We start from the raw sequence: 17,628 nt of genomic DNA, 5'->3' as shown, positions 1-17,628 counted from the left end.
AAGCCTCCTTTTCCCACACAGCCCAGCATTGTTTTGTTTCAGTACGTTTCCTGGATGTATATGCACATGGTTACAGTGCCTGTTCATCATTTTCCTGTAATAATACAGCTCCAACTGCCACATTGCTTGCATCTTCCTGTATTATGAAAGGTTTATCAGGGTCCAGGTGTCTCAGTATGGGTTTGGTAGAAAAAAGTCTCTTTGGCCTCTCGAATGCCCCTTGACATTCCATTGTCCACTTCAGGGGATAGCTGGGTTTCAGTAAATCCCCCCCACACTCATTTTCAACAAGTTCATGAGGGGCAGGCCTATTTGGGCAAACAAAGGGATGAATTGGCAGTAGAAATTTGCAAAACCCAGGAAACTTTGCAATTGCTTCCATGTGCTAGATGGTACCCATTCTAATACTGCCCTGACTTTCTCAGGGTCCATTTTGATGCCCTACAGGGATATGCAATACCCCAGGTAGTCTATTATTTCCTGGTGGAATTCACATTTCGATAATTTGGCATATAGGTGGGCGGCCAGCAATTTTTGTAGAACTGCTCTGACTAGATTAATATGCTCCTCCTTGATCTCAGTGAAGATAAGGATGTCATCTAAGTAAACCAGGGCACCCTTAAATATGTGCTCTCTTAGCACTTCATTGATTAATTGCATAAAAACTGCGGGGGCCCCTTGAAGTCCAAACGGTAGAACTTTGAACTGGTAGCAACCCATTGGACAATTGAATGTGGTCTTCCATTCATCCCCTTCCTTGATCCTAATGCAGTAGTATGCTTCTCTTAGGTCTAGTTTGGTAAAAATCCTTCCTGTTGATAGGTGGAATAACATGTCCTTCATGAGGGGTAGTGGATACAGATTACTTTCACTAATTGCATTTAGGGCGTGGTAATCTACACACAAATGCATAGTGCCATCCTTCTTCTCCCTAAATAGGACCAGAGCAGCCACTTTGGGTTTGGCAGGTCCAATAAATCCCCTTTCTAAAGGTTTTTTTTAAAATGAATCTTTCCATTTCCTCCATCTCTTTAGGGAGGGCTTTGGGAGTTTTGCCCTGGGTTTGATTTATATAGCACAGTACGTGGGTCATTGAAGAGGGAGCTCATCTGCCTGTTCCTCACTGAACACTTCAGCAAGGTCCCGGTATTCTTCCAGTATTTCTGGTAACCCCTTCTCTTCTCCCACTGATGCTGTCTCCACTCCTCGGGTTTGGCCATGCCTTTGGGGTTTTAAGTTCATATGTCCCCCCTACGGGAAGTTGAGTTCTGCTGTCCTCCAATTTACCCAGGGGTTCCATTTCTTTAACCATTCCAGCCCTAAAATCATTGGGCATTGCATGCCTGGGGTCACTACAAATTTATATCTTCCTCATGGTTCCCCAGGGACAGGTGAACTGGTAAGGTGGCTAGGGTAGCTGGTACCCTCCACTGCTATGGACCCATCTAACTGGCCAAAAGAGATTGGTTGCTTTAGTCTCCTCACTGGAATGCCCAAATTCTCCACTAGCATCAGGCTAATGAGGCACCGGGTGCAGCCAGAGTCTATTTTTTTTTTGACAGCTTCGGACATAGAGGGAGCTAATATAGTCACTGTCTTAATGATGGGTGGAATGGATCCACTTACCAGGGTTTCGCCCTTTGAGCTGTCCTCCCAATGTGTCCACCACCCCTGCAGTGTAGGCCGGAGTTCCCTCCCATTTCTTGGCAGGGGTTGGGGACTCTACAGCCTCTGTCCCCCTCATGGTGTGCTCTTTTGGTTTGACTGGGGATTTCCCTGATTTTTTGGCTGGTGATGGGTCTGATTTTTGCTAAGGAGCTTTTGAGTGGCATTTTGCGGTGTGGTGGCCCTCTCTCCCACATTTGAAACAGCCCGTTGACTTCTTAGGTGTATCCGGTGGTTTTGCTGGCTCACGTGTCTGTTCGGGAGGTGGGCATCCCCATGGTTTTCCTTGGCGGTGCCTCTTCAGTAGGTGTATCTCTTCCTTCTCTGCCAGGAAGTATCAGTCATTGAGTGGTGTGGGTCCCCTCGAGGAAGGCAAGCATCATACACATTATAGTTTAGCCCGTCTTTGAAATGGCTAAGGAGGATGTCTTCTGGCCAGTTCAGCTTGTTGCCAATGGCCTGGAATTCTTGTGTATATTCAGCCACTGGCCATCTGCCCTGCCTCACCGTTTTCATTCTTGTAAATGAAGTCATCCTTTAGTGCATGTTTAGAATATCATTTCCTGCTGAGACCAAGACCTTCTCTGATAGGAGAATCAGTCCACTTCCAAAAGTAAGTATGCATTTAAAATGGAGAGAAATGGAAGGGGAGTAGAGTCTAAGTTTGATCCCACTTCTATCTATCTGGAGTAACATGAAACAAACTGGCCCACACTTCTAATTCAATCTTTATTGCATTCTTAAACTAATTATAGGAATACAAGAAATATAACTGTCAAGAATGACTTACTGTATTTTAACTGTTTCTGTCTCTAAATATCTCTATTATCTCTGTTTCTGGTCACTGCCAGTCGCCCAAATTAGTGAAAAACAGATTTACTTTGAGGATGCTGCTTCATGCTCTCCAATTAAGGAGTTATTGGTATAGCTGAGGACAACTGTAGTTTTTCTCACTCATGAGATGAAGATAATAAGATGATGATGTCATGGAACATTGCAGGAAAAAAATAAGTTGCTAAAGTATTAAAACATTGTTAAATACAGTTGCTATGTATACTTTCTTTGCTGTTGATCCATAATAAACCCATCCTGTTTCTTCTTATATAACTATTATTGTTTTTTTTTGTTTTTGTTATATTGTTATTGTTTTATCAATAAATAAAATACAAAGAAAAATAAAAATAGTAAAGAAAAAAGAAAGGGAAAAATATGAGGTGCATGGGAAGAAAGGAAAAGGTGTTGACTCGTTTTAGCACAGTACAAGTTAACAACCTCAACTTTTTACTTTTATACATTATATAACTAGCTATTTCTATAGCAACAAATCTATCTAATTGGCAAAACCAAAGTTAAACTTTTATTTTGTTTTCATCTCAAGCACAAAATCCAGAAGTGATATCCAAATAAAATGCATAAATATATTCTCATCTTTGAATAGATTAATTTAACCATTACTGCTTTATCTTCCTTGCTGTTGAAATAATATGTATTTCTATTTGTACTTAATAATCTTTATAAACTATCACCATTTATATCAACAAAATTCATTATATTCTTTCAGATTCTTTAACATTAAAGGGAAAAAATATTTTTTCATTCATTTAAAACACTAAGCTTTTTTTTAAAAAAATATAAAATTAAAACATTCTAATACATCTTTTTTTTTACTTCCTCTTAGTGTACATACTTCAAAATTCACTTTCAGACCAGTAAAATTTCAATTAACTCCTTAAATTTAAATCACTCCTTCCAAGTTACTTTCATAGAATATTGTTTTCTTCTTTTATATATCCTTTTTAAAATTCTAGATTTTTCTTTATGATTATACTTCTTTTTCTTTAACTTTCTCTTAACTTAGATATTTTCAAATACACTTTCAATAATGTTTTGCAAACTTTAGGAATTATTTAAGAATTATATATACTGCTCAAAAAAATAAAGGAAACACTTAAACAACACAATGTACTGTATTTAATAGTAGGATGTCTTATCTTGTATTCCCTTTATTTTTTTGAACAGTATATAATGGAAAAGACATTTTCAAACCTTAGATTAAGATTTTCTTTCAATTATAAATATCAAACTGATGAAAATCCATCCTAATTCCAATTGACTCATTAAGTTTAAGATGTCCCCTTCCAACTTGTCTTCATGGAATAATTTTTTCTTCTTCTCTGAAATGTTTGTCAAGATTCTCTTTCTCTCAAGGATTTCTAACCTTGTTAATATCCATTAGGAGAAAGTCCCAAACCTGTCCTTTTAAAAGTTGCAAATTTTCTTGGAGTTCTACTTTCATTTCTGTGGGGAGGCTTCTATTTAAACCAGGCATGTCAAACTCATCAGGTCACCTGATGTTGCATGATGTATCATGACTTTTTCCCCATTGCCGGCAATGGGGAGGGCATTGGTTTCAGCATGATGCATCTGGCCTGTGGGCCGGCAGTTTAACATGCCTGATTTAAACCATCATAATAAAAATTGGTCTTAGGTTTATATTCCAAAATTACAGTGGATTCCTCTGCATTGTCAGCTGCTTGTGAAATGGCCTCAGTGGTTTGGTAATTTTCTACATGTATTTGCATCTCTGTAGTAGTTTGAGTAGTCTTTTTAACATTCTTGGAGCATAGCTGTTCTATGAACTGATGGGTTTTATTTAAAGATTTTTCAAATGTACCCCCAATAATTTGCTCCTCCATCTTCTTAACTCCTTCTTTAGTCAAAGAGTAGCTTTTTGTAAGTCACTTAAGAATAGTAAACCAATCAGGAATCATAAAAATCAGAAAGCAAAGCAGACCAAGCTACAAATTACTAAAAATAATAAACTAGAACAGTGATGGCAAACCTTTTAGAGACCGAGTGCCCAAACTGCAACCCAAACCCCACTTATTTATTGTCGGGTGCTGGATGGGCGTGGTCCACTGGGTGGGAGTGGCCAGCTTGATGTCACTCTCATCAGGAGCACTTGTGCGGGGCTGGGCAGGATTGCAGCAGATCTGAGGGTCTCAGTAGGAGGGGGGATGGGACCAGGGTGAGTGCCAGGGCATGGTCCACTGGAGGAGCCTCACTGATATTAAAGGGGGTGGGGAAAATATATTAAAGGGGATGGGGGAAGAGATGATATTAAAGGTGTGTGGGAAAAGATGAATTAAATGGGGTGAGGGAATAGATGGTATTAAAGGGGGTGGGGGAAGAGATGATATTAAGGGGGTGAGGGAAGAGATGATATTAAAGGGGGTGAGGGAAGAGATAATATTAAAGGGGTGGGGAAGAGATGATATTAAAGGGGGTGAGGGAAGAGATGATATTAAAGGGGGTGGGGGAAGAGATGATATTAAAGGGGGTGGGGGAAGAGATGATATTAAAGGGGGTGGGGGAAGAGATGATATTAAAGGGGAGTGAGGACTACCTGTACTTTATCTTTAAAACTACCTTTTAAGTTCAACTCATGCCAATTGCTCTTAACTTCCCATTGAATCCAAAGAGTTCTATGATATTAGGGAGGGGATGTGGCAAGAATAGACCACACAGCCAATCTGCAAGTTTGTTCTCTCACCTGCAGGCACACCACCTACCCTACACAGCACATGTGTGTGTGAGTGAGAGAGAAACACACACACACACACACACACACACACAGAGAGAGAGAGAGAGAGAGAGAGACAGAGAGAGAACCCCTTTTTGTAAGTTTGCTTACTCTGCAACCCTTTTCTTTCCCCACACTTTTTGCTTCCCTGCTGGCTCAATCTCTTTCTCTCTCATGCACACACACAAAAAAAACTTCCCCTGTTTTCTCCCCCTTCTTGCACTCTTCCTCCAGCTGCACCTGAACAGAGTGGGAGGTTAAAAAAAAAGAGAGAGAAGGGGGAAGAAAGGGGGAGGCTCCCCCTTTTTTGTAACACCTCGGCTTCCTCCTCCTCTTCTTCCCCTTCTGGCTCTCTTTCTCTCACTCTTGTCTCTCTCTCTTTCACACACATACACACAAGGAAACATTTCCTGCTTTCTCCTCCTTCTTACCCTTTCTCTCCAGCCACCACATGTATCCGGCTGCTAGCAGTTCCAGGCTTCAGCTCTGCATGACTGCTGCATCCCCCTCTCTGGCACTAAAAAGTGGCAGAGAGGGGAAATGAGAGCCAGCCAATGCTTGGCTTGTGCCTGGATCGGGCTGCTCACATGCCGCAAAATCTCCCCACTGCCATGGCTGTGAGCTCCAGAGGCCTGGAAAAGGTCTCTGCTGCCCGGATTGGCCATAGGTGTGTGTGTGTGTGTGCAAAATCACTCTGCAGCCTTAGATCTGGGCGGCGAGTGGGGCCTTTTCCAAGCGACACTGGTGGCACTGTGATCCGCATGGCGGGTGGGTGGGAACAGCAGTGGCAGCAGAGCGATCCATGTGACAGGTGGGGGGAAAGACAGTGGTGGCAGCGCGATCTGCGCATTGCTGGTGGGGAATGGCGTTGGCAGCAGGACAATCTGTTTAGCGGGTGGGGGATTTTGCGCTCCCCTCATGGCCGATCCAGGTGGCAGAGGACTTTTCCAGGCCTCCAGAGCCCAGATTGGGCTGCTGGGGCATCGCAAAAATCACTCCAGTGGCTTACCTGGACTTGTGCTAGCAGCTGCCTCCACCATCCAGCCCAGATCCGCCCAGCTCTTGCAGTTGCTCCCTGACTCTCAGTGCAGAGAGAAAGAGAGCAAGAGCACAGGCGCACATGGAGCGGCAGAGGGGAGTAGCCTAGCTCTGTCTCCATCTGAGGCGATGGTGTCTGTGCCCACAGGGTCAGCTCTGCATGCCACCTGTGGCATGTATGCCATAGGTTTGCCACCATAGAACTAAAACCACAACTTTCTGCCTTTATATTTCTCCATGAATCTTTTAAAAAAAATAATTCACAATTCCTTATTTTAGCTTGCCTTAGCAGCCTTCTTCCTTGTTTTTAACAAGAAGAAATCTGCCAAATGGTACAGATCTTCAAAAAGGAATAACAGGCTGTAGCTAAAGAAAGCCTCCTTATTAATAGCCTTTAAAAATGATTAAGAAAATGAAAGTCACGACATACTGTCCATTTGAAAAACAAATTCCAAATTGTCTGCTTCTTCAACCTTGAACTGATTGCAACCCTAGCTTTTGGCACACAAGCTACTTTGAAGTGCATCTCCTGAAACTACTTGCAGACCTGTTGCTGTATTGGAGGATCTTGAGGGGTAATTCTAGGACTTTCACTAACCCAGGAGAGTCATATAAACTAAAGCAGGGGGGTCAAACTCACCATGTTATGTGACGTGTTGTGATGTATTGTGACTTTTTCCCCATTGCTGGAGCTGGGGTGAACATGGTTTTGGCATGATGTATGCAGCCCATGGGCCAGCAGTTTGACACCCCTGAGCTAAAGGAATGCCGGTTCCTTCTGTTGATAATGGAAGAAGCTACATTACAGGGAAAAATCCCTCAGGGATCCTTCCCTGGGCATGTTGTCAGTTTGCCTTTTCTTAGTGCCTACCATAACATAAAAGTTCCTACATCTAATCTGCAAAGTCAATGGTCAGTTAGGAAGATATGCTATCCAGACTCTCCATAAATCATGAATCGTTACTAAATGAAACACAAATTGGTGTCAGCCTCCTGGACCAGATAGGAATCAGCAACAAGATGAGTAATTCTACTTTATTGTGAAGCAATATTGACAGAATATTGCATGTCTGAAAGCACTATTTCCTCCCCTCTCTCTTTTTATGGACTGATAAACTAGGAAGGGTCTTTTCTGAATCTTTTCCCCATTCACAATCCAACTGCTTATTCAGCATTAAATTAACATTGTCTCATATCAGACCATTCCCTTGGCAATGTCTCTTTGCCAGGACTTCCAAGGTCCTTCCCACATACAATTACAATTAGGATTTACAATTTAATAATAATTCTTGAACTCTCTTTTAAAATACAAATTTACTAGCACCAGATTCATCAGCATTGTCAGAAAATAGACTGAAAGAAATGTAATTTTTTTTACACTATATTGCCTTCTGAGAAAGATTAGGTGGTGCAACAAGACAGTAACTGGAAGTCACCATATAAATGCCAAAATATTCAAGCAGAGTCCCCCCCCCCAAAAAAAAAAATCAGAAGAACCACTTTTTTGTATTTCCAACCTTTAAACAATGGAGCTTTCTTTGTTGTTTCTTTTTCATTTCTAATATGGAAATATGGATGCTATTCGTTATGTTTGCATACCAGCAGTGCTTTATTGTATGTCAAATCCTATCTATTAATGTATTTTTGTCCAAATATCTACCCACAAAATCTGACATAATTAGATATGATTGAAAACAAGTCTAATTATTTCTAACATCTGCTGGTGTAGGACATCATCCATGCCATTGGTTTCTTGGTTACAGCCTAACTTTGTCTCATTCTAGAAGCAATATAAAAGATTCAGACTATTTATGTTTGCTTCACCACTTTCTTTGTTTCTCCTTGAAAATGTTTCACTTCTCATCCAAGAAAAGTGACCATGACCTAGATGACCGAGAATCTCCATAAACATTTAATTGTTATCTTATGATCTACTTAGCTTTTTCCCCCCAATCATCTTCTTTTGTTTGCTTCTTTTCCATTCTCCCTGCAGCATCACTGTCCTTTAGTTTAATCAGCCCTACATCTTTGGTTACATTTTATTCTTCTCTTTTCATTACTCTCCATCTTTAGTAACTCCAGGAACTATGCTATTTATTCACATGAAATAATTCTTATTTGTCTCCATCTATTACCCTTTCCTTTATGTTCATTTGTATTAAGGATATGTGCACGCATGTTACCCACATCTATAGAAACATAAACATAAAGACAAATAATTCCAACAGGTAATATATTAAAAAGTTGATTATTACTTTGGGTCTCTGTGGTCTGCATAGTCTGATTGTTTTTCTCACTCTACATGACTAAAAACATCCATTAACTACATGTGATTATTTACTGAATTATTTACTGAAAGAAATTTAAAATGTCTGCTGTTGACACATGCTCAGGGTAACTTTATATAACCCTTTCATCATTTTGATAGAGGAGAATATTTGTAGCTTGAAATGAGGGGTCCTTGGTGCTCTCTAAACTTGGTTGTTTTCTTGCAGACATTTCATTACCCAAACAATACTCTAATCAAGGAACTGCCAAACAAAGCTAACAGTAAATAGCCCAAATAAAGAACCATTAAGACCACTCCTACCAATACTGACAGGACAGGGCACGTGACTAGAATATAAAATGGGAGCAAACCCCATTTCCTACCAGCAGTGATGATGTTACTTAGTTTGGGTAATGAAACATCTGCAAGAAAACAACCAAGCTTAGAGAGCGCCAAGGAGTGCTCATTCATCATTTTTCCTTCTTATTCACATATTAAATCATCCACCATTCAGGTGACATACCTCGTCACTATTCTTTCTGCCAACTTTGCCCTCACAATTGCCAGGACTATTCTCATATAAAATTAGTCAATAAGCAAGAAATTGTAACAATGGCCAAAGAGTGTAACAATGTCCAGTGAGAAAACAGTATGCTATAATGTATGGCAGTGTTATGCAGAGAGAGGAGAAAATGTCATACTAAGTCAATCAGGAATTCAGCCATCATTCAAAAACTTGTAAATCATGCTAAGTTTCAAATTTCAACTCAATCAGCTCATTCTGTCAGGAATTATAATTCATAAACTTCATCTTTGTAACCCAGAATGAGTGCATTTTTTCAGCCTCTATGTAGGGATGTTAGTAAGCTGTAAACTTCCACAATAAACTTTTCTAACATATGCTTTCTGACTAATATGACTATAATGTGGATTGGGGTACATTTACAGATATTAAGTACAAATTATTCTGCATTGCAAAAGTAGGATGGAATGCACTTTTGGAAACAAATTCATTTTCCATTGTCTCCTATATTAATTTCCTTTGAATATTTTTATAAGTATGACTTTTGGCTTGTTCTTTAATTTTCATTTTTAGCAGTAATCCAGATTTAAATATGATGTACTACATTAAATTTTCCCTGTTTCTTCTATTCCCCCCCACACACCAGCTTCTTAGTTTGAAGCAGTGTTTATCTTAAATTATATTTTCTTTACATATTTGTGCATCTATTATGTCCCTGCAAGAACATGCTATTTATTCAAGGCATATTCAAGATATTTATTCAGCCAAGATGTCAGAATCCAATTATATCACATTTCATAAATGTATAGGTAGAATATTGTGTTTATTCTGGGGATTCTGCCATCTCTCCGAGGGGGGGGGAGAGGATGGTTACTTAGATTGAAATAGGCCATCTTCAAACACCAGGGAAGCGTTTGATCTGGGGGAGAGAGGGGGAGAGAGCGATCTGGATCGCATCTTCATTTACAACTGAAAAGGAAGAAGCAATAACAATAAACACAAGGAGAGCTCCCTTTCCCACGGAAGGGGCTGACACCTAAGTGAATGATGGGAGCCTGACCAAGTGGATGAGGGGAGGGGGTTGAAATGGGAATGCTTTATATAGGATTGAAATGTAACTCTGTTAGATCCAGTCTTGTATTGCCACAATCGATTCCATCCTAGTAAACATTTCCTTTTTAGACTAACTTGCATCCAAGAGTTCTTATTTCCTAAGATGTGGATTGAGGTGGGTCCTGACACAAGATCCAATTTCAGTTATATACCTGAAGATGGATTAATTTAATTCAAAACTGTGATTTAAGTCTCTAAGGAAACAAGATTACATTTGAACAAATTGAATAGAAGGGAGGCTGAAAAAAATAGATTCCCATTGTCCAGCAAAGAACCTACAGAGCAACTACTAAATCAATATGAAAACTTTTTTTCAAAAATTGTTTTAGAAGTATTAAAGAACTGGCCATTTGCTTTTTTTCTGGTCTGGCAGGCTTGTTGCTATGGCTCATTGACACTGTCAGCCTCTTCCAAACGTAATGCCTGGTGTGCTTCTTGTACAACTATTTAAAAAGAGTTTGAGTAGTGTACAGATGATCACTATTGCGACTATAATACACCATAATAAAAATAAATTGTCTGTGTAGCACACACCATATTCCAATGGAAAACGCATCATCTCAGTGCCATTCATGCAATGATTGATTGATGTACCAAAACCATCAGTATTATATCACCTGGAACTGAGAGGGGGGTGGCAGAAACACAATGTGAGAAAAACTAGTTATCAAATTATATTTTTAACAAGGGACTCATACAAGTACAAGTTCTCTTCCTGAAACACATTTGTCTTCAGAGAAGACATATTCAAATGTTAACAATTGAAACTGAATGTAAGAACACATCTTTTGAGTTGAGAAGGAATGTGAAAGTAACAGATATAAGTCATCATTACAATTCAAGAGTAACTGTCTAAATAAGGACAGAGGGAGCAAAAGTGAAAAAAAAGATTAATCTCTTCTTATACTGAAATAAATGCATACCAGATTCCTAGGATCTCATCCTAAAAATGTGTCTTCATCCCAGCAATTCTGTGTAGTACATTATCCCCAATTATTGCAGTTCTGCAGGTAGCCTTCAACAACCATTACTTTAGTGACCATTCTAAAAAACAAAGTCATTTAATTTAATCAACTATTATTTCTTTCCTCAAAAGAAAGGCACTGCACTGAATAAGCTTAAAAAGAGAGAAAAGTAGTAGTGACATTATTGTTGAGCTGTGTTGTAAATCACTAAACCAGACAAAAGGTCTGGTTTATTTCATCCTGAACTAGATTACAGAATTTTTCTACAAAACAGACATCATCCAAGACTGCAAATGACTGGAGAAAATAATGGAGTCAAGATCTCCCAAGTTCCTCAACATGGATAGTCCTTGACTTACAATTATGTGCTTAATAACAATTCAAAGTTACAATGTCACTGGAAAAAAGTGACTTATGACTTTTTTCACACTTATGACTGTTGCAGCATCCCAGTGGTAACATGATCAAAATTTCAGACTCTTGGCAACTCGGATATATTTACTGTATGATAGTTCTAGTTTATGTGCAAGAGGGTATTGAGTTGGGAAAAGCTGATTTTCATTTAAACTGAACATATTCTGCTTGAAATTTGAAATGTGTAAAAGTTCATCAGACATAGCTAATTGCATTGCTCCCAAGGCTCCTCTTTTCCTTAATCAATCTCTGTAATGCAAATATTCTAATGATCAAAATCAGGCAGTTTTATTTTAATTTTCTGGATCCAATTGAGAGCTGTATAATAGCCTCTGCTGTAATAAATGTGATGTTGTTTTGTATTACAGTTTAATAATTTATAGCCACAATATTGACAAATGAGGCACATGAGTGAATAGATATGTTTACATTTTGTTGAGAAAAACATTGCTCAGAAAGAAAGCTAATACAAATGTATTAGCTATACAAATAATTGATACTTGAGAGAGGATATATTCAGAATGCAGACCAAAACCTAGGCACAACATTATTTTTGAAAGTGAAGCCATTAAAATGGCTTGTTTTTGTTAGAAATTAATGATCCAGCTTCGTACTACTTCATTTCTTACGGTTCTTAAAGAACTACTGAGCATGACTTGGCTATTTAATGATTCATGCATGTAATAAAGATTCAGATTCCAGACTTGAATTACATGCCAATGATACTTTTTTTCTCTCAGAAAAGCGTATCAGTTGTTTCTGCATAAAAAATGAACTACACAACCTATGGTTTGGGGTTCATATGTAGTCTCTGTTCAGTAATTTTCTACAGATACTACTTCCCACCATTAATAGATTCTCAACTTTCTAATACTTTCTCTCTCTCTCTCTGCTTTGTCCTGCTGTATATATGAATGTATGTTTGTATGTATGTATATATGTATGCATGTATGTATTGCAAAACATGTAATTAGATTCATATCTCTCATACTTAATACTGCTCTCTTCATTCTTCTGGTTCAATATTTCATTTACAATAGTATTTATTATTTATTGATTAAATTTCTATGCCGTCCATCTTACTGATACAGTGTTTCTGGGCAATAAAAACAGTAATAAATAATACAAACTAAGTAAAAAATACAAAGTAAGCTCAGAAAAAAAGAGATAGAGAAAATATAAAAAGCATACAAATATGAATTACCTTTAGAAGAGCAACAGAAAATAGGAGAGGAAATAGTGGAGTCAGCATCCTAGCCCTATTCCCTACTCACTTATAAGTCCATTAAAAGTTAAGTATCTAGAGGATTACAGCCACATTTAATGATAGTAATATCATGTTTTGCAACACCAAGCTTCCTTTTTAGTCTTTCTCATCTAATGTAGGAAAGAAATTGTGTGAAGGGACTTGAGACTGTTGTTCCTGCCTATCCATCTGTCAGCAAGATATGTTCACAAAGCTGAGCAAAACTACATCAAATGTGATGTTGTGAAAAAAAATTCAGAGAAAAAATGCAGAAAACAATATCTCAGTATTTCCCTATGGGAGAAAAAATTGAGAATATTTCAAAATGTTGCCATCTGTTCAATTCTTAGAGTTCTTCATTTTTCTTGGACATCTTACTAGAGAGAACATACACAATTCATCCTGACACTCCCAGCACACATATGCATAAGCACATTAAGATATGAGATGAGAAGTGTGTGTAGCCTCTTTTTTTTTTTAAAAAAAAAAATCTCCAGTGATGGAGCACCCACAATTTTGGGGGGCAAGCTATTCCACTGGTTAATTATCTTCACTGTCAGGAAGTTTCTCCTTAATTCCAGGTTGCTTCTGTCTTTAATCAGTTTCCAACAAATGTTTCTTCTCTGGTGCTTTGGAGAACAATTTGATACCCATCTTCTCTCTTTAGTGGACCTACAGTTTCCTTGACTTTTTTCTTGTTATTAACATGTTGGAAGAAACTTGTTTTTATTATCGTTGATTTCTGTTGCAAGTTTTTGTTTATTCTGAGCCTTTGCTTTCCTGAGTTCATCTTTGCATGTTCTGGCTGTCTGCTGATGATCAGCCTTAGTTATGTGTCCCTCTTTCCATATTTTGTGTTTGTCCTTTTTGTCTTTCAGTTTGTCAGAGAGATCTTTTGAAGCCATGCTGGTTTCTTCTTAAATTTCTTGTTTTTCTTATTCAGTGGTATTATGCTGGTATGGCATTTTATGATCACATTTCTCAGTTTCCCATGCTTCTTGGGTTGTTTTCTCCTTTAGGGTTTTCATCCATGGGATCTTTCCTAGGTTCTCTTTGAGTTTGTTAAAGTCAACTCTTTTGAAGTTCAAGACACTGGTTGGATTGTTTTCTGTTGCTAGTGGCTGTGTTATATTAAATTCCAGTATGACATGGTCACTTTTGCCCAAGGTTCCAGCAACTTCAACTCCCTCTATAAACTTCTTCTCTATTAGTTAGAATTAAATCCAGTATGGCCTTACATCTAGTTCCCTCGTCCTCCTTTTGGATGACAAAGTTGTCAGCTAGGTTGGTCAGGAATCTATCTGATCTCCCACTCATGTGTATGTGTGTTTGTATGTGTGTATGTGTGTATGTGTGTGTATGCATGTGCATGCACATATGTGAATGTGTATAATAAAATGATACAGAGTCAAGACACAATGCATGATTTTGTTCCATAGATGAAAATATAGATGTCTCCTACAGACAATTGCTAGTAATGTGGTTGGAAAGACACTGCATGTCTTCAATCACTGCTTTTTGAATTTATTTACATCAGATTTTGCCAACTTTCTCAATATTATTCTTTCATCAGAGATCTGGGAAAAAAAATTCTATGGCTTTCTGGAATGAATTGGAACATTTTTAGTATATACTGTATGATTTAGAGAGAATTTTTCTCATCTTCTTTGTTTGACAAAATAGTTGGTCAGCCCTTCTATAACATCCTTGGATATTGAAGATAGTCATCCCTCTCTTACCCAACTTATAGAGATACTCTTGGATGGACAGTATTTCAAGACAAGGGAGGGAGAGTGAATATAACTATTGGAATGCAATGCCTCTGCTTTCATTGTGTGTTTTCACTTTTGGCAAAAGGGAAAGAGAGAAATCTCTGCTTCTGGGATTCCTGAAATGTCCATGAATTTTCACATGCTCTGAAGATTTTTTTTCCTTTTGCATTTCCCTCTTAGAAATGTTGCCAAGTCAGATCTTTAGGCAGAATATTAATTTATTGGATAAATTCAAATTCAAGCATTCTGAGATGTGGAATGAGAAAAGAATAAAAGATATTCTTTATTAGGTTTTGAAAAGATGTGTCATTCTGGTGATGCTTCAGGCAAATCATGCCTTTAAACCTGCATTGTGAACAAATATATCCCTGTAAGCAAAGCAAAGCTACTGCATATTTTTTTCTCATGTCCTTCTTCATGTGTCCTTAGACTATGATAGCAGCCGAAGAAGTATGTGCCCAAATGTTACACAACACAGCCCAGAATCTTCTTCCACCTATTGGAAACACCCTGGGGTGCCATCTTCAACCACTTTAATGAATCAAATTGAGCCACTGCTATACTGAGTGAGGCAAATAGTCTGTTTGCTGGATATTACATAAAAGTGATCTGAAGATGTTTTTCCCACTTAAAAAGAACAATTGGTGGTGTTCAGGGACATTTTAACTCCTGCAATATTTTTACAACACTTATAATAAAGTACCTTGTTAAATCAAGTTGCAGCCATCTCACATGGGCCCTTTCTCTGTATTTCTACTGAACGAGGAAGTCTAATGAGTCGCTTCAGAGATGCCTCCAGGCAAAATCTGATTTGAGTTTTGCAGCCCATTTTTTCACCAAACTTGAGTTCCTTCCATTGTTTTACTCTTTACTTTCCAGCTGGCATTTCTCTTTGATCCACAATACATTCTATCCACAGAATAGCCATAAATCCAGAGCCTATAAAACTCAAAGCTTCCTAATACATGAACACATTATGATGTGAGTCAAGTGCTGAAAAAAATAGCAAAAAGCAATACATCTTACAACCAGTGATCAAGTTCCTTGCCAGCTTGTTCTATGCCAGCTGATTCCAGGTTCCTGAATGAAATTATTATTAACAAATCCAGCTTTTCTTCTGAAGTTATATCAGGGATGCAACATTACTTGCTTAATGTACAAGTGAAATGTTACTCTATCCTTATTGTTTGCAGTCTTTGTAAATGCCATGCCTGCTTTCAATTTTATTCCTTCCTTATTTTTTCTGCTCCTAATCATAACCCTCTCCTGACCTTTAGAAAATGTCATTCTGCCTTTCAAGTCAGCACAATAGGTCATATCAGGGAAGCCCAACCTGCAAAAGGATCATTATAGCAAGCATTATAATGTCACAAAACGGCACAATTTATTTATTTCTTTTTTAAATGGGAAAAATGACACACTGATGAACATAGCCTGATTCCCTGCTTAAATCTCTTCTGAAAATGACTGGCAAGTTGGATTATAGAACTATTAAAAAATGGAGCATAATGATGAACAAACCAAATCTATTAATGTTCCAGTAATGGTTCCTACATGTTTCCATTTGTCAAAGTTCATCTTCTACAGCAAGTTAGAGAAAGTACTCTCATTGGCTCCTTTATAACAGTAATGGCACCAGAAGATTTAATTGGTGGCACCAGCAGTATTTAGATTCAAAGATGGGCAATTAGGTTTAAGAACTGAAAATTTGATCTCCCACAGTCTTGAATGTAAGATGGACCTTTATGCCTATGAAATTTGCTAGCAGATCTATGGATGAATATCTTCTGTGAATTTCTCCAGGGGAAAGAAAGAAAAAAGGTCCAACATTTTCTCAAAAACAGGACTTCCTTTAGTTATACAAGTAGTACTACTATTGGAAAAACTTAAGGGAGGCACTCCCTGAGAAGACCTTTCTTTGAGTTTAATGGAAATATGAGAAGCCAAAGTGGCTGCAGACCACTAGAGAGAGAGGAGACATTCTCTAATTTTCCTTCCAATGAAGCAATTGCAAGGACCTTTCATTCCACCCATATCCACCCATGATTTTTTTTATTCTTCAAACTTCTCATTGAATAAATTTCCTGAGCGCATTTTCTCCATCAGATTAAATGAGAACAAGTAAGAAATAAATGCAAGAGAATTTATCTGTTTGGCATTAAGGATGGAAGCTTATAGATTCATGGATTCAGCTCACTGAAAATTAGATACCTATGTAAAAGTATCATTAGGGACGGATCTATAAAGCTTTCTGATAGGGTGATAGCTTCCCAGTAATTGCCCTGGAGTGGCTAGGATTACAAGATAAGTATCAGGAAGAAATGTATTTGCTTCACATTTGACAGCCAGTATATCCAATTTTTTTCTGGGAAATTAAGAGACATCTAAAATGTCATTGTTATTCAGAACAGGAATGCTCAAGTCCTATAAAACTTTAACTTCATAGATAAATAAGTAGACAGATGGACAAACTGAGACAGATGTTACTGTTTTTACACAAGGTAGAGAAAACCTATTCATTAAAAATATCAATAATAATAATAATAATAATAATAATAATAATAATAATAATAATAATAATAATAATAATAATAAACAATCCATGTATTTTCATGAGAAGATTAAACAAAACCAAGTAATAACCTGCACAAGACCTCAAAATTATGATGAAATAAGACTTAAGGCCTGGAAAATGAAAAATGGACAGAAGCTGAAACTGAAACTATGGTCTCATCTTCCAGACCATGTAATGGAAAATCACTAGGACCTGGGCTTGCTTGGTTTCTGTGGAAGTTGCAGCAAGAAAAAAGCATCTGGAAATGACTGGCTGGGGTTGTTGAGCATGTGACAAAAACTGATTAATCTTCACTTTTTATGTGAACTCCAGAAAAAGAAGAAGAAAAGAGAATCAAATTTAAAGTTACTGAAAACAGTATCCTACAGAATTGGTATCCCCAGCAACATTTTTGTGTTATCTGTAGCTCCACAAATTTGTCTCAAGCTTTCCTTCATGGGACAAGAGAGAAAAATCTTCATCAGG

This window comes from Vipera ursinii (assembly GCF_947247035.1).
Source record: "Vipera ursinii genome assembly, chromosome: 3".
NCBI classification, from domain to species: domain Eukaryota; kingdom Metazoa; phylum Chordata; class Lepidosauria; order Squamata; family Viperidae; genus Vipera; species Vipera ursinii.
The sequence above is the reverse complement of the archived record's forward strand: the minus strand, read 5'-3'. Positions refer to the sequence as shown.